At 48.2% G+C, this 25,033-nt stretch overlaps 1 long non-coding RNA gene across 1 annotated transcript; it reads left to right on the top strand.

Annotated features, from left to right (window-relative positions):
* Nucleotides 1-1,332: 1,332 nt before the first annotated feature.
* LOC136310836 (uncharacterized) lies at nucleotides 1,333-21,277 on the top strand. Its single transcript, XR_010726621.1, has 5 exons — nucleotides 1,333-1,478; nucleotides 1,818-1,900; nucleotides 2,427-2,607; nucleotides 19,798-19,844; nucleotides 21,108-21,277. It is a non-coding gene; the product is annotated as an uncharacterized lncRNA (long non-coding RNA).
* Nucleotides 21,278-25,033: the final 3,756 nt, after the last annotated feature.

Here is a 25,033-nt window from a genome sequence, read left to right as displayed (position 1 = left end):
GGCGCCTTGCCCTGATGTCTGGATTGGGATATGTAGTGGACGTTGGCTGTTTTGGGGTTGCCCAATCTCCGTTTCCCCTTTCCTTTGATAATTCTAATGTCATTAGGGTTAAAGTGATTTAGCATTACTAAAGTATGAGTAATTTCAGGAAATCATTCTTCTTAGTGCCTATCTTTTGTCAGCGATGACTAGCCCAGACCCCACGGGTGGGCAGGTGCCCATGACCTAAATAGTCAGCACCTGCTTTGCCCTCTGCCTGGTGATTGGATTGGGGATAGTGCCTTCATCAGAAGCTGGACACAGAGAACAGAAATGGCTCTGGCAGCTTTTAAACTGAAAGATATTAATGTAGGGGAGCAGGTGCTCACAAAGTCACTGGAGGGGCTGGAGGGGCGGGCTCGGGCTGGGTGTTGAGGAAAGGCGCCTGTTGCCCACCAGGGATCAAGCAAGGAGTTGTTCCCTGTACCATCGCATTTAAGTATGTACCCAATCACTGCAATCCAGGCGTCAGGAGCTTCTGGACACCCATAAAGTTAGTAACGGTGCATAAGAACAGTAGTCCTTGGCCAGACGTCACAGCCGGAGAAGCAGGAAAATGGCACCTCTCTCAGGGCTGGCTCCCAAACTCAGCGAGAGCACCTGATGAGTGGCAACCCGTTTGCATCTGGAACCCTAGCTGAGTGGTGGGCTGCGGATGTAGATTCTTGTTCTGCAGCCTTTGAGCACAGGGAGGAACACCCTAGAAGGGTCAGACTGGCTCTAAGGACTGGTTGGTTCTCCAGGACCCCACAGGTGATCACATAGCCCAGCTCAAGCAACAAGAGTTGGGACAGTGCTTCGGCCTGCGAGGGGGGAGAGAAGCTCTCTGTTTCCTGCTGGATGTGAACAGGGGAAGAGGTAGGTTGGAGCTGTTGGAAGCCATGTTGACATCATATAAGGTCTGATAATGAAACCAGCCCCTAGTGTAGAACAGAGCCAATTTGGGAGATCTAGAGAAAGACCTGGGCTTGATGATGCTCTTTGAAGACCCAGAGAGGGATGGTGACTTATTCAAGGTCACGTAACAGTGAGGGGAACAGCGGGATCTAGAACACCAGCCTCCTGATGCCCAGCGCAGCCTTTTCCCATCCTGCGGTCCTTGGCCTCTTTGGAACCTACATGCCTTCCCTCCCCTGCAGCCGCTCTCTACGGGCAGCTGGCAGGGGTTCCCAGCCCTCATTCATTAAGGGAGCTGATTGGCCTGACCCCTCTGAGCCAGCGGAGCTGCCTGGAGAGGGGCCTCCGCAGAAAAGCACTCAGAACACATTTTCTGGCAGACGCGGTGGAGCCTGGGTGTGTATGAATAACTCATAACTGGAGCCGGCCTAGCGAGGAGCTCGGAACTGGCTCTGCAAACACCCCAGGGGTTCTCTCCGAGCAGCACACTGAAATGTGGCCACACCGGTTCAGGCTATTTTAAGCTTCGGAAACCAAGGGAGGTAAGGCGGGGTGAACCCGAGGGCTCTGAGGGCAGATGAGTTTCAGGCCAGCTTTCTCTGTGCCTCCAGGGTCACCTTGGGCCCTTCTCCTGTCACCTGTGACCTTGCTTTCCTCGTCCCTCCTCTGCCTGGAAGGATGAGAAGCCAAGACGCTCCTGATCCCCGGGGAAGTGAGCGGAGAAGGAGAGGCGTGGGGGGCGGGACGCCGGTCAGGGCGCTGGCGGGCAGCATCGCTGTCTGCCATGGCCCCAGCGCTTCCCCTTACACTTACTTACATTGCTTTTACTTAATCCTCACAACAGCCCTTAGAAGTATCTCTGGTATCTCTATTTGTCACAGGAGGAGGAAGTAGAGGCTTGGAGAAAGTAAGCAGCTTGCTCAGGGCCCCAAGGTGACACAGCAGAACAAGGGTTTGAAACCAGGTGGGTCTGCATTTCTAATGACTATGCTCGGTGGCCTCAAAATCAGACACCAGGCGGAGCTCCCTTTCACTGCGCACGCGCTCCTCCGTCTTGCGGCCAACAGCTCCGGAAGTTCCGTTTCAGAAGCCCCATTTTTCAGATGGGAAAACTGAGGTTCCAAGGGCTTCACAGATCTGCCCAAGGACACACAGCCGTGCTTGGCAGTGCCAAGGCTGAACCCAGCCTCCCCCACCCCGTCCCAGGTTCTTACCTTTATGCCACGCATCCAACCTTGTCGGTCCCTAACACGATTTCACAGGTTCTCATAGGCAACTGAGATCCTGAAAGGTTGGGTGACTTGCCCAAGGTCACACAGCTAATGGCTGGATGGGCCAGAACCCAGACTCTGGACTCTCTCCGGCTGTGTATAAGCAAACCGTTATTTCCTGACTCACATCGTCATTTCAGGGCTGTTTTAGCTCCATTTCTAGCTCATCTTCGCTGGGAAGGGGCTTCTGCCACTCTGACTTTGGGGTTTCTCTCTCAGTCCGTCCGACCCTCTGTCATGATCAGTGATCTGTGACGGCACAAAGAGGACGCGGAGTCAAGGCTCCCGCAACTATGACTGAGCTCGCCTGTGATACGGGGCTGACACCGCGACCTTTGCCCCCGTGGCCCGGAGCGCAGCGACACCTCCCTGCGTTTTCCTTATAAACACATGTTGGAAGGTAAGAGGCGGACCAGGAAAGTAATTCGTAGGAGAAAGAAAAAGTCTAGAATATGGGAACAAATAGGTGTTCGATGTGATTTGGTAGCTTTTTTTTTTTTTTTTTTTTTGAGTATGTTAGATGGTCTTTTTGTTTGTTTGTTTTTAATTGTGGTAAGGTAGATGATACAGTTCCAAATAATGTGACAGATATGGCAGAAAGTCACATTTTAATTCCTTGATTATCTCCTCCTTTTCTGAAATCAACAAATACCGGGCAAAAAGTAGGCTTATGGTTGTAAGTACGTGAAACACAGTTTACTCTTGTATTTTTGTTTATTAACTACTGTCTAAATTCTTTGTATGACAACTGCAAACCTCCTTGTGTCCACCCCTGTATTTGCCGAACTGCTGTGTGCCAGGCATCATGGCGGCCGGGCGCTGAGGACCCAGAATGAGTCAGACTGGGTCCCTGCCCTACCAGGGCACACAGACAGGGTGCACAGGTCCAAAGCCACGTGCAGTGCTGTGGACGGGGTCAGGGTCAGTGTCAGGACAAAGTATGTGGCTGCAGGCGTGTCTCCTTGGGTAGGGAGGTGTGAGATGCTTGAGCCTCTCGGAAGGCCTGGGAGGCTGCACAGGTGGGGGCCGGGGTCCTGGACGAAGGAAAAGGCCCATAGCTGGAATAAGAGACCTGGGGGACTGCAAGTGGTGGTGGCAGTAGGGGGTGGGGGTGGGGGTGTGGAGAGGGAGAGATGAAGTTGAAGAGTTTGGCAGGTTTGGTTTTGAAGAGCCCCGTGTGTTAGGGAAAGGAATTTAAATTGTCTCCTGGAGGCAAGGAAAAGCGATTGAAGAGGTTAAGCTGGAATGTGACATGACAGGGTTTCTATTTTAGAAAGTCACTCGGCTGCTGTTGGAGGATGGACAGCATGATTAGCGAGAGCAGCCATGAAAGTCTTTTAGGGGAGGGTGTCAATAGGATCACAACAGCACCAAGGGTCCCCAGGAAGTTCCCCACGGCAGAGACAGAGGAGGGAACCTGTGCATTGAGCCATTTAAGCAGAAGAAAAGAAAGGAGCCCAGAATGAGTACCGAATTCTTTAACTGGGTGTTTGGGTAGCTGATGTGCTAACAAAGAAAAAGAGGGAATCTCTTAATATATATATATTTGGGGGGGTATTTTTCCAAAGTGAGAAGATGGGGTGGGGGCGGCAAACAGACTCCCACATACACCTGACTGGAATCCACCTGGCATGCCCACCAGGGGGCAATGCTCTGCCCATCTGGGGTGTTGTTCCTCTGCAACTGGAGCCATTCTAGCGCCTGAGGCAGAGGCCATGGAGCCATCCTCAGTGCCCGGGCCAACTTTGCTCCAATGGAGCTTTGGCTGCAGGAGGGAAGAGACAGAGAGAAAGGGGAGGGGGAAGGAAGGGTGGAGAAGCAGATGGGAGCTTCTCCCATGCGCCCTGGCTGGGAATCCATGCACCGGGCTGACACTTTAACACTGAGCCAATCAGCCAGGACCTTAAAAAAATTTTTTTAAATGATAAGTTATTATGGTATATAGGATGTTAAGAAAAAAAGAAAATAATACCCAGTAATCCCATTATCATAGCACAACCTGTGTGCCTATTTTGATTTATTTCCTTCTAGTGTTTCTCCCTAATTGGTAGCCCCAAATCAACTTCTTAGATGACAATTTATCTTTCTCTTTACTTGACATGAAGATTGTGTTATTTTAAAATGATTGTTGACAAACAATGTTCTGTTCGTTTTGGGGAGATGACACTGTTTCCTTGCCTGTGGGATGGTGACTGAGAAGATACTACACACCTCTTCACGCCTGCGGAAGGCTCGCTTTGGGCCCATTGCTGGAGGCTCCGTTGCGTTTTTGATTTTGAGGTGGGCCAGACTGCCTGCATATCTGAGCCAGTCACTTTAACCGCAGACTTGGTCGCGAGCAGTTTGTAGTTGTGTTTGTTCCATAGCTTGGTGCATCTAACTACTTAGTTTCTTCTAACTCCCCACTGACCATTAAAATCAAGGCAGTGAAACAGCTCATGGCTTTGTGTCTCCTGGAAACTCAGCCCGAGAGGCGAAGATGTGACAGCGCTTAGGTTAATTCTTGCTGGGGCTTGTGAGGCTCACGTGTAGGAGAAGTCGGCAGCAGAGCATTGATTTTTTAACTTAGCACTCTGGTGTTTTCACCACCACGATATACTCCCTGCTCCGCAAGGAGTGTCCAGCTTGGAAAATAAAAAAAGTAATTGATGAGAAGTCTCCAGAAAAGTTGTCCCGGCTCTAGCTGGCTCTCATGGGGCAGAAGAACTTGCTATTGGCAAGCTCTGGGTTTGGGCGTGGGCCTGTGGAGAAAGCTGCTGCCTTCTTTGGGGAAGGGTTTATGCAGAATGTCAGTGGTCTTGGCCTTGAATGAAAGGTCTCAGGGGAACCACCAGACAGTGGCCTTATTCTGTGTTATCAGGTTGAAGGGTGCACTTGGGCAAAGTAGACATTCAGTGGAGAGAGGCGAGCTTGGAAGGGGAGCCAAAACCTTCTGCTAACCTGGAACGGAGATGGGGTTTCAGTGGAGCTTGGCAAATATGAGGTCACTGGATTCATTCCTTGGATTGTCCCTGCCCTCCATGACCACCAGAACTATTCCTCTCCCAGGCAGCCATTGGGAGGAAATTCAACTATCAATGACTCCTGGTTGGGAGGGGAATCAAATGTAGGGATGGAGAATATGGAACTGGGAGAGTGCTGATGGCCAGAAGCGGGAGCTGGACCCATTTTTATCTCTCACATGCCCTTGTGCAGGGACAGCAGGATGGATTCCAACAGTATGTTCTCTGGGGCTCTGCCCAAGCTAATTTTACATGACAATGGCTGCTCTATGCTCTTTAATGGAGCATTCTGATCACTGCAGGCCCCATGTGACCAAGCAGCCAGAGCTAGAAAAGGCTCCCGCTTGGACTTCCGGGCCCATCCAGCAGCAGGGGAGGGACACCGGCTGTGAGTTACCCAGGTGGCCAGACAAGCATTTCCCCCAGCTGCCCCCCGCTGTTCTGGCAGAAGGGGACCTCTATTGGTCACCGGATTGGCTGTCCAGGGCATGGCAGATCACAGTCCCTGACCACTGGGCTCTTTCATGCAGGCTGGGCTGAAGGTGGGACTTTCACTGCGTGTGGGTCCCTGAGAGCTTTTGCAAGGCAGTGTGTCAGTGCTGGCGTGGCTTCCTGCAGGCCGAGCCCTTCACTGCCTGTCCATGTGGAAGCCCCGGATGTAGCCAGGGAGGAAAAGACGCCCGGGGCCAGTGCGAGGCTGGACTGGGCTAGCAGGACCAGGAGTCCAGTGGTTGGCTGAGTTGCAAGCCAGTTTTGAAATTTACTGGTCTCTTTAAAAATAAAGAAAACCAAATAAAGTGTGTGTGTGTGTGTGTGTGTGTGTGTGTGTGTGTTTTAAGAAAAGTAAACTGCTGAGAAAGGAATTGTGACATAAACAAAAAGAAATGTAAGCGCTCTGTTCTTTTGTGAGCCATAAAGGCAGCGAACAGGGAAGTGCCAGACGCTGTGACCCATGGGGCACCCTGGTCTCTCCTGTCTCCTTCCCATCTGCCCACAGAGGGGAGGTTCTTGTTTTTAAGTGGCCTGCATGAAAAGATAGAACTCTGTGAAATGAAGGAGCTGTATTTATTAGTATTTCATTTGTCTTTCAATCAGAATAGCTCCGAGAGTAATCACTGTGCAACTTAATGTCTTATGTCAACACGCAGCCTGAAGAGCCTGCGGGACCCACACCCACACCCAGGGCGTGGCTGTCTGGGCAGGAGTCTCCCCAGCTGGGGAAGTCAGTCTCTATTAATCCCGCAGCACCTCCCACTCACAGGACCCCTAGGCTTCCTTTGGGTAAGCCTGAGGCTACTGGAGACGAGACCAAACGAAGGACAGCCTTCCCGATTCTTGATAGCAACTGCTGAAAACTAGACTGATTTTATTTTATACACATAGGAGAAGGATGGGAAGAGGTAGGGGAGGTGGGGCTTGAAATGCATTAGATCACATAGCTGGGAAGTTGCAACTCCCTCCCCCGTGCCCAAATTTTTGTTTCTAGAAGAAAAGGAAAGATGAGCAATGTGGGCAGAAATACAGTGATGCCTCGGTTTTCATCGATAATCCATCTGAAAAGAATCGGTGAAATCCAAACTGACGAAAACCAAGGCAATTAGTTCCATAAGAATCCATGTAAATCTAATTAATACGTTCTAGACACTTGAAAATACATACCAAAAACACATTTTATAGGGAATAAATGTAGTGTTTAATACTAAAAACAATAAGAAATTAATATAAAATGAATATAAAAGACTAATGTAAAGAATAAATGGACATTTAACATGGCATTTACCTTTCTGAAGCCTCTTCTTGGCGTATGGAAGACGGCAAGGAGGGAGAGAGAGGTGCCTATGTGCAGTAATCACTTACATGTAATTGTAGTATTAGCACTCACAATCAATAAAAACACTGGAAAGCAATAGAATTGTTTGGCTAGACACGCAGGGCAATGCTCACACAATGAGAAACAGCGCCACACTGAGCAGGGGAACACATAGGTCGCCCTTTGTTTTCGCAAAATTAGCAGCGAGGTCATGTGGGCATACCGACGAAAACAGATAAATTTTTCTCAGAGAAAATATTGATGAAAACCGAAACTGATGATAACCGAAGTCAACGAAAACCGAGGCATTACTGTATCAGTCATCCACCACAAACTTAGCACCAAGGGGTCAGGACCTTCAGACTCTTCCATTCACCCCAACCCAACATGCTCCTGCTTATCTGTTGTCATGGGACCACCTCCCACTCAGGACCTCTGTTTTGGTCTCTACTCCTCTTTCCCCGCTTTAGGCATATGGCATCCATGCCAATGAAAACCCTGGTCTTTCGAGTGCTTGTTCTGGGAAGACCGAGGCCCTTAGAATAGTTTTGGACTTGTAATGACCCAAGAGTACTGAATGGACGGGATGTTGCTGTATTAGACTCTTGCATCAGAGCTGAAGTCGGTGCAGCAAGCACGTGCAACCGAAAGTTCTTCCCTTCCCATCTCAGTAAAAGTGCTTGTTCCCAAGATCCCAGAGTGGGCTTTTGACTTTAGTCAGTATGCGTTGCTTTTGATCATCCCACACCCAATAATTACTGACTTCTTCCTGAGCTGATGGAGGTAAGCGAGAGAAGAGGAGACTAAGTGTTTTCTGTCTGAGTCTTGATTGCATGGAACAGATTTACTCAAGTGAGCTCAGATAATGATTTCTATGGTACAATTTCATGGAGGCTCCAGGACAGAGCTGCACGAGCTTTGTTGTGTCACAGAGAATGGAGATGACTCTAGATTCATGCTGGGCATGTCTATAGTACGTTTCTTCTTCTCCATACCACTCACTGGGCAGGTGTGTGCGTTTATTTAACTCTACACAGCTGCTAGGCTACGGAGAGAGGTGCTCTTCTCTTTTACAGCTGTATCCCTAACAAGCAGCCCTAGGTGTGGCACACAAGTAGTGCTCCTTGTATATTTTTGTTCAGTGAGCTCATGGACTGTCGCCTTATGCCCCACCATTTAAATAAGCAGCTAATTCTGTGTCTGCTCCTATCAGACCTGATCTCAAGTGATTTCTCCTCTTCCTCTACTTGCCTGTTTTTTCCCCCCCAGAACTCCTGATTGCACTTGACGCATTGTGATCTTTCCAGCCTCTTCTCCAACATGACCTTTTGGTTTTAGCTTCTACCACTCACTGACCAATTCTATGCTAACTTATTAGTTCACATTCTTGAGAGGAAGGGAGAAAAAGAGGGAGATAGAAAGAGAGAGAAGACCAATTATCACAGTCATCTATTGGTACCAGATCATAGGCCATGAGCCAACCAGGAGATTGACGGTCCTTGAGTCTGATGCCCACTGTGGTCACCAGTTGAGGTGGAGGACAGAAGAGTGTTCACTGTTTCAAAACATAGATTCCTAGGCAGCAGGGTCTGCGGACAAGGCAGTTTCTCAGAGAATGGATTATGAATGCAGGAGGCAATTTTTGACCTCTCTTAGAGGTCAAACTCCCTAAAGAGCTTATTATAGATAGAGAGGTGACTTCAAAGCAGCTGCCCTTTCTCCCTTCTTGTAAGAGGCATTTTCTCTGGCAAGAGCAGAGTTCAGGTGACTCAAGAGAGGCTAGTGATGGAAGCTCAGCTCCCTAGCTGTAGTGATGGGGGTCAGGGGTGAGCATGTGACACAACCAAATCAATGAGTTCTTTCCTGAAAATTCTAACAGTGAGTCTGGGAGAGAGCATTTCTTTTCTTCTCTCTGATTATGGAGCCGCTGGATTATGAGACTGAACTGTCAGCAGCTGCATCTCCATCCCGTCGAGGGGAAAATAAAATAGTCAGAAAGGAAGACAAGATACTGAGAGGCAGAGAGAGAGAGTGTTGACAGCCTTCACTCGTAACAGCCGTAATGTGAATCTCACTCTTGTTCTTACTTGAGAGGTCCAATAAATTCTCTTTCTCTCTCTCTCTCCTTTTTCTCTTTGCTTTAGCTAATTAACTGGACTTTAAAAGTAATTCTGAATTAAAACAGATGCTAAATTTAGTCATTTAAACTATATAAGTATTTGTTAAATGTGCAAAACTCGGAAAGTTATGTAAGTTCCAAGGGAAGATCGAGAGAGAGCAAAGCAAAAATAAAATCCAAATCGCCTTTGTTCATTTCTGACTTCAGTACTTAATCCATAACAAATCCACCCCTTCAGATGTGAACTTTCTTTTTCTTCTTCTTTTTTCCCTTTTTATTTTGGAGAGCAGAGCACGTTTCCCCCTGCGTCAGCAACTGAGGCAACCCTGAGTTTAAGGCAACCAAAGGACATGAACTTGAACTGAAGTTTGAAAATATAGACTGTCCTAGATAGAATCTCAAGATTAGGAGACATTTTGATATAGAGCTGAACATAAGTCTTTTCTCTTCCAAAAGAGCAGTTACCCTTTGTTCCAGAACCAGAAAGGAATAGTCTACATTTCCCAGAGAGGAAAAAAAAATATTAAGGCTCCAATTGAGTAAAAATCATAGTTTTCCCAAGGCTTATTTTGGTTCTTTATCTTGGGGCAGGGAGGACGTTAGACCTTGAGTTGGAAGGCGCATTTGTATGGGTAAAGGTGTCTCCAGAGATGGTCCTAGTAGACTTTACTTGGAATCTTCTAAAAATGCACAATGATCCTGGATAGCTGTGGCTCAACTTGAGGTCCCGTAGCATTGTGAATGGTCACATGCAAAAGAGTGCAGAAGGCCATATGGAAAAGAGCCCAGCCATTGTCTCAGCACACATCCTCTAGGACAGGGATCTCCAAACTATGGCCCGCAGGCTGCATGCGACCCCCTGAGGCCATTTATCCCGCCTCCTGCCACACTTCCGGAAGGGGCACCTCTTTCATTGGTGGTCAGTGAGAGGAGCACTGTATGTGGCGGCCCTCCAACAGTTTGAGGGACAGCGAACTGGCCCCCTGTGTAAAAAGTTTGGGGACCCCTGCTCTAGGAAGACAAAGTTCTAAGTGCTGCCTCTGCCTCAGATGGGGTCTAGGATCTTTAGAACAAGGCCTGGGAGAGTGGGATAGCCCAGAGGGCTGACCCCAGCCCCAGCTGGAAAGTCAGTCTAGAGCTGACTCTAGACAGCGTCTGAGCCACTGTCCTCATTTCACAGTAGGGGACAGTGAGACCTGGAGAGAAGTGTTTTACCCATGGCTTTCTGGTCATTGTGTTCGTCTGGTTCTCCAGTAAGTAGGCTCCAAGATCAGGTTCAACACGGAGGGATTCTGTTGAAAACCCCACCCAAGTCTGGGAGAATGAGAAGGGAGCTGGAGAAGACCCCTGTGAGTGATCTGAGCAGAAGGTTGGGTGGAAGCGTCTTAGACTGCTGTGCTCTCTAAGGAAGGCTGCACCTGGGGGTGCAGGTGGGAGGGTCTTCCAGCCAAAGTCAGCGGAGAGAGGGCTCTTGTGTCTCCCAGGAAAGGCACACCTTAGACTCCCTCCCATGGTATTCCCTGGCCAGGAGCAACCCGTGGGATCCATGGGGTGTGTGGCTCCCATGCAAGGCCAGCAACGCATGTCAGGACAGCAGCTGGGCCTTGGTTGATTACTTTCCCTCTAATGCTCGCAGCCAACTCAATGCAGATGATCGTGGAGTCACAGCTCATACTCATCCTGTTCCTCCTCCACTATCCGTTCTAAACTTCTCTCGCCCTCAGCTTCACTTTGTTAGGTCTTGGTGGCTTAACTTGGTGCTATGACCCAAGCCTTCCCTTCTAGGGGTGTCTGAATGCTTGATAATGAGCCTCTTTCAGGTTGGGGCTGCGCTCACAGTTACAGAGAGACACAGGAGAAGCAGGTGGCATTCTAATGGATCACTCAGATTGATTTTTTTTCTTCCTTGATGACACTTTGGCAAAGAATTCAAAGTACACTGGTAGCAGCCATAAATTATATTGATAGTTCAATGGGACCCTTACTGTGTCCCCTGCCACAAGTGAGTTCCTTTGGGAAACCAAGACCTTCAGCCAGGCAGAGTCCAGAGTTGCGGGGACAGGAATCACAAGACACCCAGGGTCGCTGGGAGTGACGGTAAGTGCGACAGCTGTTGGCTTCTGCCCCTTGACTTCCAGACTCACGTACCCTTCCTACTGGAGACAGTGTCATAGAGGAGTCTCTGACTTAATACACAGAATGCATTCTGAAAAATGGGCTTCCTTATTTCTGAACATTTCCTCTGAGCATCTAGTACCTTTGGACGACTGTTGCAGCATTCTGGGAGGTAGGCTGTCCCAATACAAATCACCAGGTCAGCTGCCCAAGCAGACAGCCAACTGGGAGATGACATGCCTGTCTCTCCATTTTCAAGAGCAGTTTGCTGGATCTCAGGGAAGGTGTTATATTATCTGGAACTTACACTATCATGCACAGTATGATCCATACGAGGGTATTAGTGTTACACTCTGAGAAGTTAGTCAACATTCAGAGTACACTAATTAGGAACCCGCACTCTAGGGGTGGTTAATTTGCATTTGAGAATTCTAAAGGTCACTATAAACCTTCAGCTATTCTGCCTGCTGACCTCCAGCTCCATCATCTGTCCTCCACACTGCTGTATGTGACCTTGTGACCTGCACCCACCCAGCCCCCTTGCCTCTGGCTTCCTGATGGATCCAGCTAGCGGGAGGCACAGCAGGAGACAGGGGGCTGGAAGGAGAGAGAGGGGCTGGGGTACTTATCCTTCCTCCCAAGGCGCAGCCCGAAAAGGCCCTTTGGGGCTACCGATAGGCGGTGGCCACATTTTCCTATCTGAGTCTGCAGCTGCTGTCGGGAGCCCTCTGCTGCAGCCACAGCTTCCTCCAGGCCCTGGGTTTCTCCTCATCCCTGTTCCTTCAGGCCCAGGGCAGAGCAGCCAGGCTCTCATGGTGGCCGGCCCTTGGGTGCTCCAGCAAGCATCCCTTGTTAGTTTCTCCTCACCCTGACCACACCTTTGCATTAGTTCCTGCATTAAACTTTCTTCTGTTCCCTGGCATTGAGACAGAGGAGGGATCAAAGGGACCAGAGGAAAGGAGGACAGAGGGAAAGGGGATGACAGGATGGGATAAAGCTGAAGGGAAGGGGGGAGGACGCTGTAGGGAGGGGGGCAGGGAGATGTTGAGGGGAACACGGGGGAGGGGGGTGCATTCGGAGCGACACTAGAATCTATGTAAACACAATAAATTAAAATCAATAAAAAACAAAACAAAACTTTCTTCCGTTCCCTCCTTTGAATGTGCTGTCCATTTTCTGCCAGTTCTTTGATCTCCAATCAATACCAAAAGGTTTATGAATCAGCATGGGGATCTTTAGAAATCATTTTTGTATTGGCAGAATGAGCGATCAAGCGACAGGAATTAATTGGCTAGAAATGGTGTGCAGCACCTCCGCCCTGACGTAAATAAAACGAGGACCCAGAAAGCTCGGCCGCCTATTTCCTGGGGTTGCCGTTTGGGCTGAAGGTCCACTTAACTATCTGGCCTCTGAACATAGGAACCTCGATGATGCTGAGGCAGTGGGCTGAGACTTGCCAGGAGAATGCTTCTGCCTTTGCCTCAGGGGAACCCAAGGGCAGAGCGCAGGGGCTGTAGCAAGCTCGCCAGCCAGTTGGGTGACTGTGTTTTGATTTGTTTCGCGATGTCTACGTGTTTATGAAAGTTAATGTGTATGTCAGAATTTGGCTAGAACTTTGGATTGTGGGGTTGAGAGATGGTTAGCCTTCCCCCTTCTCAAGCTTTTAGAAGCCACCGATTCCTGAAAAATGGGCTCGGTCATTGTGAATCATCGGGCTGGCTTAGATCCGGCCAGGACAGAGAGAAGCACTCTTCTTTCCTCCCCAGTAGGAAGGGAAGAAAATCATCTTCCCTGGACACGGGGCCTCCCCAAAGGCCAGAGACCACAGAGCCATTCCTCTTCCCATGTGCTCTGTGGGCTGAGTGTGGGAGGACGGGGGAAGTGTTTGCCGTTTTGTAGTAAATGCTGGGGAGCCTGGTGCCGTATCCAATGGCTCTTTTCAGGGCGTAGGGTGCGTGGCAACTCTGTTTTCATGTCTTAGCCCTCATTACCCGTTGGGGCCCCAAGTCACATCAAATCAACACTTGGCTACAAGCTATATTACAAATGCAGCGTTTCATTGCAGGAAACCTCTGGGGAGAGCATAGGGATAACATCTTCCAATTGCAGGACAGGACAAAGAGGCCCAGAGAGGCCGAGCCACTTGTCCAAGGCCACCCTTATTTGGTGGACAGAGACCTAAGAGAGACCCAAATTGCCCCCACCCCCAGGTCCTGCATCCTATGCGAAACAAGGACAAGGAAGCTTGAGGGCAGGGATGGTATGGAGACATACTGATCAATCACTAGGCATTCATTCACTCAACCGTTATGAGGTATCCAAGACAATGCTGTCGCAGGGGTCCCCAAACTTTTTACACAGGGGGCCAGTTCACTGTCCCTCAGACCATTGGAGGGCCGCCACATACAGTGCTCCTCTCACTGACCACCAATGAGAGAGTTGCCCCTTCTGGAAGTGCGGCGGGAGCTGGATAAATGGCCTTAGGGGGCCAAATTGCGGCCCGCGGGCCGTAGTTTGGGGACGCCTGCTAGGGGACAGAGAAATAAGAAAAGACACAGTCCTTTCCCTGGAGAGTTCCTGTCTGGTCAGGGGCTCCAGGTACCATGGGAAATAGCAGTGAGCTAGCTCCCTGGAGTGGGGTAGCTCTAGGAATGCAGAAGCACAAAAAGCAATCGTTCGGACGGTGGTTCAAATGTCTACTCAACTCAGACAGACGTGGTTCAAATCCTAGCACTCCTTGGGCAAGCTACCTAATCTTCCTAAGCCTCACTCTGCCTGTCTACATGAGAAGCACCTCTGACATAATACAGTGAAAATTAAATAAGATTTTGCCTGCTGAAATGCTTCATGGAGAGCTGGGCAACATGGTAAAGCCTCTATTGGCTAGTTAACAGTAATTAATTTAGTTAATAATCAAAGAAGATGGGGTGGGGTGCCATAAGCATACACCTCGGTCCCCGATCAAGTGTCCCAGTGCATACAGTATCCTGAAGGGGTCTAGCTGGGAGGTGGCATTCCCTTGAAGAATGCTAATTAAATGACTGCAATGACTTGTGCCAAGTAAACGTGATCTAGAAACAGGATTAGCCAAGGGTCAACCAGTTATGGTGGGATTACTTGGCCACTGGTTTGTCAGGGTTGACTGAGTGTCACACGGTGTTTGCGGAGCAGGGATCACCTACTTTCCCACGCACTTCGCCTTCAGCCTTCTGATCAGCCACCAACGCCAGCGCAGAGACACAAATTACCAAGAAGTCTGCTTTCAGCGTTGCCTGGAGCGCACCTGCCGTGCAGCTATGTAAAAATGGATGAATTGTTTTCAAGGTTTCTATTTGCTAATCCCTTTGCCAGCTTCCCAAATACCCCACAGTCACGTTTAATTCTAGACCAGTCTAAGGTAGTACAACTTCAGGGCAATAGTGTCATGAGGCCAGTCTGTACAACTGTCACTAAGTTCTTCATTAGTTAATTAAAAAGGTCGTCACCCATCCAAGTACTAACCAGTCTCGACCCTGCTTAGCTTCCAGGATCAGAGGAGATCAGGCACATTCGGGTGCACGACTAAGTGGAACAGCAAATCCACGTGTCTTTCTCTCCCCACTCCCTCCTCTCTCTGATATTAATTTGAAAAAGTAGCTTCTCTTTTAAATAAATAAATAAAATTAAAAGGTGATGACCCGGGTACTCGCACAAAGGGAAGCAAAAAGAGAATGCCTGTTTGTCTAGCTGAGGGACAGACATTTTCGTATCAGGAAAGTGGAGTCAAGAATTTTAGAAGCCTGAAGGAACTGGTTGAAAAGCCAACACGACTTTAGAAGATGTTTTCACCAGAGAACAAAGCCTTACTTTGGTATCAACGCTGGTTCAGAATCAATCACGAATTCAGGACATGAAGCAGTCGAACTTTAGTTTAGTTAGGCCCATATCTGACTATGAATACAGAAAAGGAATGTATACGTGTATTAGCACCCGTAGTGGTGACAAAAACAAACAAAAGCAAAAAACGGTGGCCTTTTAAACCAGCCTATGGAATGACACAATTTAACAAAGAAATAAGACTGTGGAGAGAAATTCCATCCCTGGATTTGTCCTGAGATGCTTCCAGATTTACCACCTACTTCTAAGAAAAGTTTTTACTTAAAATGGTCTAGATTTTTTTTAGTTGTTTAGCATTGCAATTTCTCCTTAACAGTCCAGTTTTCTCAGTTACTTGAAACAAGGTTAACTTAAAAAAAAAATCAATGTAATAACCAGTTCACATCCATTAGGATGGCTACTATCAAAACACCAGAAAGTAACAAGTGTCTGCAAAGAGAGGCAGATGTTGGAATCCGTGGCTGGAGTGTAAACTGCTACAGCTGCTGTGGAAAATAGTGTGGAGGCTCCTCAAGAAACTAGAATTACAGCTACTATATCATTTAGCAATTCTGCTCTGGGTATCCTTACTGGGTATATACTCCAAAGAATTGAAAGCTAATCCTCAAAGAGACATGTGCACACCCATATTCATGGCAGCACCATTTATAATAGCCAAATGTGGAAGCAACCCTCATGTCCATCAATGGATGAACCATCAATGGAAGGTTCTGACCAGTTGGCTCAGTGGTAGAGCCCAGCTCAGAGTATGGATGTCTCAGGTTTGAGTCTCAGTCAGGGCACATAGGAGAAGCGACCATGTGTTTCCCCACCTCTTCCTCTCCCCCTCCTCTCTCTTTCCCTCCTGTAGCCATAGCTCAATTGGTTTGAGCATGTCCCTGGGGCACTGAGGATGGCTCTATGGAGCCTCTGGCCTCAGGTGCTAAAAACAGCTCGGTTGCCAAGCAATAGTCCAAGATGAGCATAGCATGGACCTTAGAAGATTGCCAGGTGGATATCCATTGGGGTGCATGCAGGAGTATGTCTCTCTGTCATCCCTCCTCTCACTTAAAAAAATAGAAGAATGGTTAAACAAAATATGGTATAGCTGTACAATGGAATATTATTTGGCTTTAGAAAGAAAGCGAATTTTGTCACATGATGCAACATGGATAAACCTTGAGAACATTATGCTAAGAGAAATAGACCAGTCACAAGGAGACAAATACTATATGATTCTACTTACATGAAGTACCTAGCATAGTCAAAATATGAAGATAAAAAAGTAGAATGGTAGTCTCCAGGACCTGGGAAGGAAGAGAAGGAAAAGTTATTGTTTAATGGGTGTAAAGTTTCAGTTTTGCAAGATGAAAATAGATCTGAAGATCTATTTTACAACAATGTGAATATACGGAACACTGCTAAACTGTCCGCTTAAAAATGGTTAAGCTAATAAATGTTATGTTTTTTAATATAATTTTAAAAATTAATGTAATGAACACCTCAAAAAACTAAGATAAAGTGGCAGGTGGAGAAATGGACAGATAGGTTAACAAAGTAACTATTAGAAAATAATAATTGTTGATTCTAGGTGGTGGGTATATAAGTATTTTCTGTAAAACTCAACTTTTTTGTATATTTGAAATTTTTTTATAATGAAATGTTGGCAAAGAATAAAAAAAATCAATACAGTAGTAATTAAAATTTATATACACGTACTCTACATATATGATGCATATACTATACATAGGCAGCTAATATTTTTCATTGTGACACACTTTTCTTAAAAATAATTAAACCTCTGAAAGAGTGGACTATGATGAAAATAAAAGAGGGACTCTGCTTGACAAATATTTGCTAAACATTGTTTTATCAGATAATACAGTAACGCCTTGGTGTTTAGAAAATCAATTAGGGCAGAAAGGCTCTTAGAATAGCTAGCTGACTGCTCAGCCCTCTGCAGCCCCAGCCTGCTCCCCAGGGCAGGCTGCATTGCCTCACTTCCAGTTTTTTTGTTTCTCACGGTTATTTCCCTATCTTTAACTAAAATGCTTATTCCGCTATTTCTCATTTTATCAACTTCAGATGTTGTCTGTTGACTTCCTGCCCCGAGATGTGAACTTGGCTGCACACGCGATCCACTCCACCCCCTGCCTCGCCACTTTCCCCTCTCCTTTCTCCCCTGCCGAGTACACCACGCTCCGTTCCTCCACCGGTTAGCTCTCCAGCTTCAAATGTGTGCCCAGGCCTCCACTTTTTGTGCCACTCACCATCCCTGTTATCTCTTGAGTCTCCGTAAGGTGGCATTTTTACATCCCCTCCTCCCCCTTTCTCCTCCTCCCCCTGACCGCCCATGTCTCAGACTGTTCACCAGACCTCACCTTTATCGCGTGACATCAGTTTGAATGTGTCCAAACAAACACAAAAACCCCGCACTTCTGTGTTGAAAATCCCATCCCAACATGGTGAGCAGGCACGCTGCTGCGAATAGAGTCAGCACTTTGTAAACACCTGGACAGCTGGGTGGTAGTCCTGCTGGCCAGCACTAAGCTCACAACGCAGGGGCTCACCAGCACCTCCTTACCCCAGGGAGGCAGACGGCAAGTCCCAAGTGGGAACGCAGACACAAGGCATGCCACGAACTTCTTTCTATGTTATTTAAGCATCTTACCCTGCATATTCTCAGGATTCTGAAAGCTCTCTATATAACTGCATTAGATTTTTAAAAACTTGACTAAATTGCCTGACCTGTGGTGGTGCAGTGGATAAAGCATCAACCTGGAAAGTGGAGGTTACCAGTTCAAAACCCCGGGCTTGCCTGGTCCAGGCACATAAGGGAGTTGATGCTTCCTGCTCCTCCCTCCTTTTCTCTCGCTCTCTCTCTAAGATGAATTTTTTTAAAACTTGATTAAATTAATTGAAGGAAGATAGAGCCATAATGGACCATTAAAGGAAAATTTGGCACATTTAAGGGATGTCCTCAGTTTGTCTGAGCTGTCCCCCATACTGTCTCTTGGCATCTCTATCAGAGACACAGAATGGCCCGGATGGTTAGAGGCAATGAGCGCAGTAGCGCATTCCTCCTGGAGCGGCACCCCTATTTCATCCTGCCACGAGTTCAAGTCACGCATATGATGATGCTGTCATGAAATTATATATCTCTGAACCCAGGGGTTCAAGGGTTTTAGTGATCTTTGCCTCCTCCTCTCCCCATCATCATTCTCTTACTGTCACCATATGGGAGCCCAAGTTCTCCTGAAGTGCAGGCAATTTCACTCTACAGCCTTGCTCCACGATGTCACATGCAATATTGATCCGGTCGCTGTTTGATCAGGAACAGGTTGTTTATGCTGCGTCCTGACACACACTGGGCTCCCTCTGCCCCGTTTCCCCAGGACACTGCCCACAGTCTCGTCCTAGGACTTCACGTACTGTGACAGCCCCAGGTTGCTGTCTGGCGTGGGGAATGCAATAGAGAGCCCCTTTTATTTCCCTTATTCTACCAGAAGAGAAAGCCACAGTTCAGAGCAATTCCGTGCCTTACTCCATAGTGCCAGCTTGCTGACATTTTTGAAGTGTGTGCTGACCTCTGTTGATTCGAAGTCTAGAGTCCTGGCCTCTATCTATCTCCCAGTGATATCTACTTTTGAATCCTCAGAAGCTGTGAATATGTTCCCATTCAAAGGCATGAAGAACTTTCAAAAGTGACTGAGGTTAAAAACTTCGACATGGGGAGACTTTCCTGTATTACCCAGATAAATCCAATCTAATCACACGAATCCTTAAAAACGGGGACCATTCCAGACTGTGGAGAGAATGAATGAGACTTTGGAAGGGAGGGGTCAGATTGATGCAACGGGGGAAGAACTCAGCCCACTTTTCTTGGTTTTCAAGATGGAGGAGGAGGCCACGAGCCAAGGAATGTGGGTGGCTTCTAGAAGCTGGAAAGGCATGGGGTATGCAAGAAAGAACACAGTCCTGCCAACACCTTGAATTCATGGGGCCCTGGTTGGGACTTCTGACCTACAGAACTGTAAGATAAGCGAGTGTTGTTTTACATGACTAAGCTTGTTGTCATTTGTTCCAGCAGCACCAGACAGCTAGTACACTCCCTAGTCCAGCTTGTCATGCCCTCAAAATATATGAAAGGAACCAACCCCTCAGAGCTATTCTGTGCTTAAGAATTGCTTCTACATCATGTAAGGAGAAATCTCTGGACTCTTACAAAATATGCCATGGTGATAACTGAGTTTTTCCAAGTAGCTAAGGATTTATTCATTTAAGACATGATACTTTTTTTTAACGTTTTGTAAGATAAAAATTTTTAACTTTTGGGAAGTTAAAATTGTAACATTTTAAATGAAACACTCAAGTTTAACATTTTACCCTTTAGAAAGAGTAAATCCTTTATAATCCTATATATATCTCCATATATATATTCCTTCATATATATACAAATATGTATACATTCATATATATTCCTTTTTACTTAAATGGAATACATTAAACTTCATTTAACATTTTCAGAATGTGTGTGTGTGGGGGGGTTATTTTAAGCATTAATTATTACCCAATACACCAGCATTGCCTTGGAGATGACTAAGTATTGGAAAACTTTGATATGTCGCAGATTTTCTGGAATGATCTTAATTTTAAATATTCTGTCTTGCCTTCCTTTTCTCTTGTCAGATTACTCTTCCCGATTCCAGGCTGAGTGACAACAGTCACCATGGCTGGTAAGCTACTTGCCTTCACTATAAAGGGCCCCACCTACTGTATTTTCCCGGAATAAATTTTGTAAAAATATCATGCAGTTTATGGTTTGTTGCTTTTAAACCCTGATAGATGATTTTCTGCTCATGGTTTTTGGCTGGTGGAATCTTCCATGTTGGGCTGTTGGCAGGTGACAACAGGTAGCTGTGGCTGTGGGAAGTTAACCAGCAATGATGTCAAGCAGGAGATCTACAGCAGGACCCCAGAGAGAACACAGAGTCCCTTAGGCCTTTGTCTGTTCCTTGACCTGATAAATCTCCCGTCTTGTTTCTGACTTTATTAGCAAAGCCTGCATCCCTCCTAAGACGTCCTTGAAACGAGACTAGAATCACCAGTCAAATGAACTCATGTGATTATGATCTCTCTCCCCAAAATAATGCTTCCTTTCTAAACCCAGGCTCAGAAAATCTAAACCAACACAGGCCTCCAAAGTCCAACCACAACCATCCAAGACATGAGATGTTCTACTTCTTAGCAGTCTGGCTGCTGACGTCACCACCTGCTCACATGACTGATACAGGAGGCTCCTTTCCAGGGGGTGATGTGGCCAGAACCCGTTTTGTATACAAGCCCCCCCTGCCCCCGCCCCCGCCAACTTCTTGGCCCTGATCCTCGGACCTATTCGATTAACTGAGACATGGTTACTAATCACGCTTAATACAAAGCCATGGCAATATGCTGTGGGTATGGGCACCAAGCTGGTCTTCTCCTGGGGTTAGCTTAGTTTGGCCTAGAGAGGGTGGAGTGAGTATGGGTGTGCATGTGTGTATGGCACGTGTATGCATGTGTGTGCACGTCTCTCTGTGAGTGTGAGCTGGTGTGGGCTTGTTCCTGTGTGTGCATGTGTGCATATATGTGTGTGTTCACAAACGCAGCACAAGCAAACACAAGGAGAGAGGAGAGATGGAGGTAGAGAAGGAAAAGAGAGCCAACAGAAGAAGGCAAGGAAGGAAAGACCTACAGGGACAGACACAGAAAGAATGAGTGAGGTAGAGAAGCGAGGGGGACACAGGTGACTGGGCACAGGCAGAGAACAAGACGGCAGGAAGCAAAACTGATGGCGCACAAGACACAGAAAGAACTAGAGGTGCTAGGTCTGCATCATTCCCAGGGTGAAGAAGTGCCCCTTAGGGGAGGCAGGCAGACTGAAAGCTCTCGGGAGAGTGACATTGCCCCCCTGTCACTTGTCTGCCTCCTTGTCACACCCTTGCTGTCCCCTTGTGCAGGTGGCTGTCCACACCCAGCCTCCACCCAGCTCCAGCCCACGGAGATGGCGCTGCCCGGTCATAACTAGAACCGCAGTGTGGAGCCTGCAGTTTTATTTTTTTCTAATAACTTAGCAACATCAAACAAAAAAGTCATGCTTGTCGTCTGTCTCAAAAGGCAAACAGTGGCTGCCTCAGCCGGGGCACCGCCCTCCCTGGATACACACAGGTGAGAGCGCAGACCAAGGGGCTCGGCCCTGGGTTTGTGGGGCTGATGCGGCAGGGGCCTTGGTCCGAGAGCAGTAAAAACTGAGTCTGGCCCTTGTGCTGAGCTGTGAAGTGGGAGGAGTGCACCTGGGAAGCCATGTGTCCCCACTGGAGCCTCCTCCAGCCTGTGGGACAGACCATGTGCTGGGGACTCAGGGGAGACTGAGGCCCAGCTTCCCCATGGGTCATCGGGAGTGTGGCTTTTCCATTCAGGCCTGGGTATGTTTCATCCACAGAAGGAGTTGCCCTGGATCAGTCATTTCCAGAAGTCTGTGGGGGTTCCAGAAGCTTCCACAAGCTCCCTCAGGGCCTGCGGACGGTGACAGGTGAGTGAGCAGGGTGTCATCTCTCCTTTGCACTGACCTAAGGTGTCTCATGTTACCACGTTTTTGACTTTTGTTTGAAGACCGCTAAGCAAAAGCAAGTGTGAAGTTCATCTCCCCACCCCGACCTGGGTGTTGTCAGCATCCCTACCAGTCCCAACACTGATGACTCACCTTTCTAGTGCAGAGGGTAGAGCAGCGGGGTGGGTGGCACTTGGGGACCTGGGAGAGAGTTGGCAGTGAACTTTGGCAGGGAAGATGATTCATTTATTCACATGATTAGGGGGTCTAGACTCTTCTTGGCTGGCTCCCAATGCTGGAAACTCCCCCACAGAAACTAATTCCCTGGGACTGAGGCACATCTGTCCACCACCCTAGAGGAAGCCAACAGGTGTACCCCACCCTGAAGGGCACAGTCTCGTCACTTTGGAATTTCTGGGCTGGGCAGACTCTTAGTTGACACAGTATTCAGCCATAAAGAAACAGAGATGTGACTTCCTTGAAATCAGTGCCACTTTGAAGATGATAAATTCTGCGGAAACCGAGGGGGAACCCGATGAGACGGCTCGTCGGGTTAGAGGTCGGGTTCAAGCCCCGTCAGCGGCCGGTGGCTGTGCCTTCCTGCCAGCTGGCCCTGTTTTGCGTGCCGAGGCGTCCCAGCTGGTCCAGCCCAGCTCTGTCCTCCTGCACCTCACAGGGACCCAGCCACTTTGTCAACAAACAGATGTCACCCCTCAGGATATGTCATTTCTGGGCTCCTGAGCTGCCCAGCTAATGTCACAAGTGGATTGGCCACACTGCATGTTCTGGAAGGATCAGGAAGCAGATAACTGATGGGAGACCCCCCCTCCCCCGTGGGTGCTCTTTGAGCTGTTCTGTTGGACTCGGGAGCTGTGGCGTGGGAGGACCTGCCTGTTCGCTGAAGGGTGTGGGGGAGAGCGACTGCCACTAGACTGTAAAATGACCAACTACTCAAAAGCCAGGTGGGTAAATCTGCCAAATCAGTGAAATGCATCCTGTTCTATTTGGAGGGCACAGCAAACAGAGATGTACCCAGCCAAGTGGCAACTGCATCTCAGAAAGAGATGCTAAATATCAATATTTCAATGCCTGCCTGCTGCCCATTCTTATTAGAGGATATTTTTTTGATACTGGGTTTTACAGGCAGTAAACTGGTATACTGAGTTATTTTTTCCCCCTCTCTCTTAAAAAGTGCTATGTCCATATTTCCCATGTAGCAGGTTAATAGCCACGTTCTCCTTATGTAAATCATTTGTTACCTCCAACCTCAGCCTTCGTCCTCACATGGGAGCATTCTTTGCTGCAGCTGTCGCTTTGCTAGGGAAATCTCTTCATAATTGGACCACAGTTTATTTCTGTTTCCAGGGGCAACCACTTCAGATTTCTGGCATGTGGGTGGTTTGCATACATGAGTCATGCAGATGTTATGTTCCCGCTGAAGAACCAGCCGCGTCCTGAACCAGGCCAGGGCTCTCATCTCCAAGCTCTGTGCCAGGAGGCTGGCTCTACGCCTGCAGGGGGCACACAGGCCTTACCCCAAAGGCCAGCATGATTGCCAAATGGAAACGCTCCAGTGGCCCTCGTGTTTCAGGTCACAGCTCACCTTTACCTGACGCCCACCCTTGCTCTGCCTTCCTTCTCTCACCCCCATCAGTAAGGGTTTTCCCGACAGGAACTCCTTCCATAAATCGCATGCCTCAAATTCCTTCTCAGGTTCTGCCTTTGGAGCCTGAACTAAGACACAGTCTCTACTTCCATGGCCCCGCAGAGCCTGGTGTCCTGAGGGCTCACCTGGTGTCCCAGACAGCTCCCTCAAGCCAGTCTGGTTTCTCTGGTGTCCTGCAGAATGCTGCCTGGGCAAGCGGAGGGTGATCACAGTGGCTCCACTCCAGCACAGAACCAGGGACAACATCCGGCATCACAGGACAGTGTCCTGTGGTGGACCTCTGCTCCACTACATGCATTCTTTCTGGGATGCATCCCAGAGGCAAAGCGCTTCAGGTCTGAAGCCCACAGGCTTATGGAGATGGACAGGGATGAGCCCAGTCGCTGTGTGCAGACGTCTAAGGGCTGTTGTGAATGCGAATGGGGTCTCCCTTACCAGGTGACAGCTGTGTCTTAGTCCCTTCAGCCTGCTCTGACAGAATACCATAGACTGGGGGCCTTATATGCAACAGAGATTTATTTCTCACCATTCTGGAAGCTGGGAAGTCCATGAGCAAAGTGCCAGCAGAATCTGTCTGGAAAGTCCTGCTTCCTGGTTCATGGGTGGCCATCTTCACAAGTGGCAGAAGGGACAAAAGAACTCTTTGGGGTCTCTTTTATAAGGGTACTCATCCCAATCATGAGGGCTCCATCTTCACAACTGAATTACCTTCCAAAGGTTTTGCCTCCAAATACCATCACATAAGGTTTCAATATATGAACTTGGAAGGGGTGGGACACAAACATTCACTCGACAGCAGGCTGTCATCTGAAATTCTACTTTTAGAGATTTGGTTCTTTATGTTGAATTAGTTTGCTCCAGCCTGACCTGTGGTGGCGCAGTGGATAAAGCGTCGACCTGGAAATGCTGAGGTCGCCAGTTCGAAACCCTGGGCTTGCCTGGTCAAGGCACATATGGGAGTTGATGCTTCCAGCTCCTCCCCCCCTTCTCTCTCTCTGTCTCTCTCTCTCTCTCTTCTCTAAAAAAAATGAATAAACTTAAAAAAAAAGAATTAGTTTGCTCCAGAGTCCAGTGGGACAGTTGGGTCCAGGCAGCTCGGATGGGAGCAGGAGGAATGTCGGGACTGTCTCTCCGCCCTCTGCTAACGCTTCCCCATCACAGCTCTGCCCAGGGTTTGGCTTTCTTGCCTCTTCTTTCGGATTTCCGATTCACCTTCTAGGATGTTGACTTTGGCTTTTGTCCCAAAGCCCATTTGTTCATTGCTCTCACTCACCATGGTTCTCACTACCTGATCAGCGGAAGGTCCAGAGGTTGGTTTGGGGGTATATGCTAAATACTTCTTGGCCAGGCCAAGGGGGATCAGTGTGTTGGGCAGAAATAGAAGTCATTGGGGAAAGGATAATGAATAGTTTCTAAAACTATATATATATATATAGTTTTAGAAACTCCAGTGGGGAATTATTTTTGCTTGAGAAGCCTGATAGAGGTGGGGGAAAGGTTCTTCTGATCTTTACTCTCTTCCCTCTCACCTGGGACGAGAAGAGAAGCAGGGGAAAGATGACAGTTTCTATGACAATGGGGGCTCCTCAGCTGGGTCCTGCTCTTGGACCTGGCAGACTTTCGGCAGACACCCTTGCAGAGCCCTGCTGGCCCCTCTCCCCTGCACCTGG

The sequence above is a fragment of the Saccopteryx bilineata genome, chromosome 7 (genome assembly GCF_036850765.1).
Source record: "Saccopteryx bilineata isolate mSacBil1 chromosome 7, mSacBil1_pri_phased_curated, whole genome shotgun sequence".
NCBI classification, from domain to species: domain Eukaryota; kingdom Metazoa; phylum Chordata; class Mammalia; order Chiroptera; family Emballonuridae; genus Saccopteryx; species Saccopteryx bilineata.
This window is presented reverse-complemented; position numbering and strand designations above follow the sequence as displayed.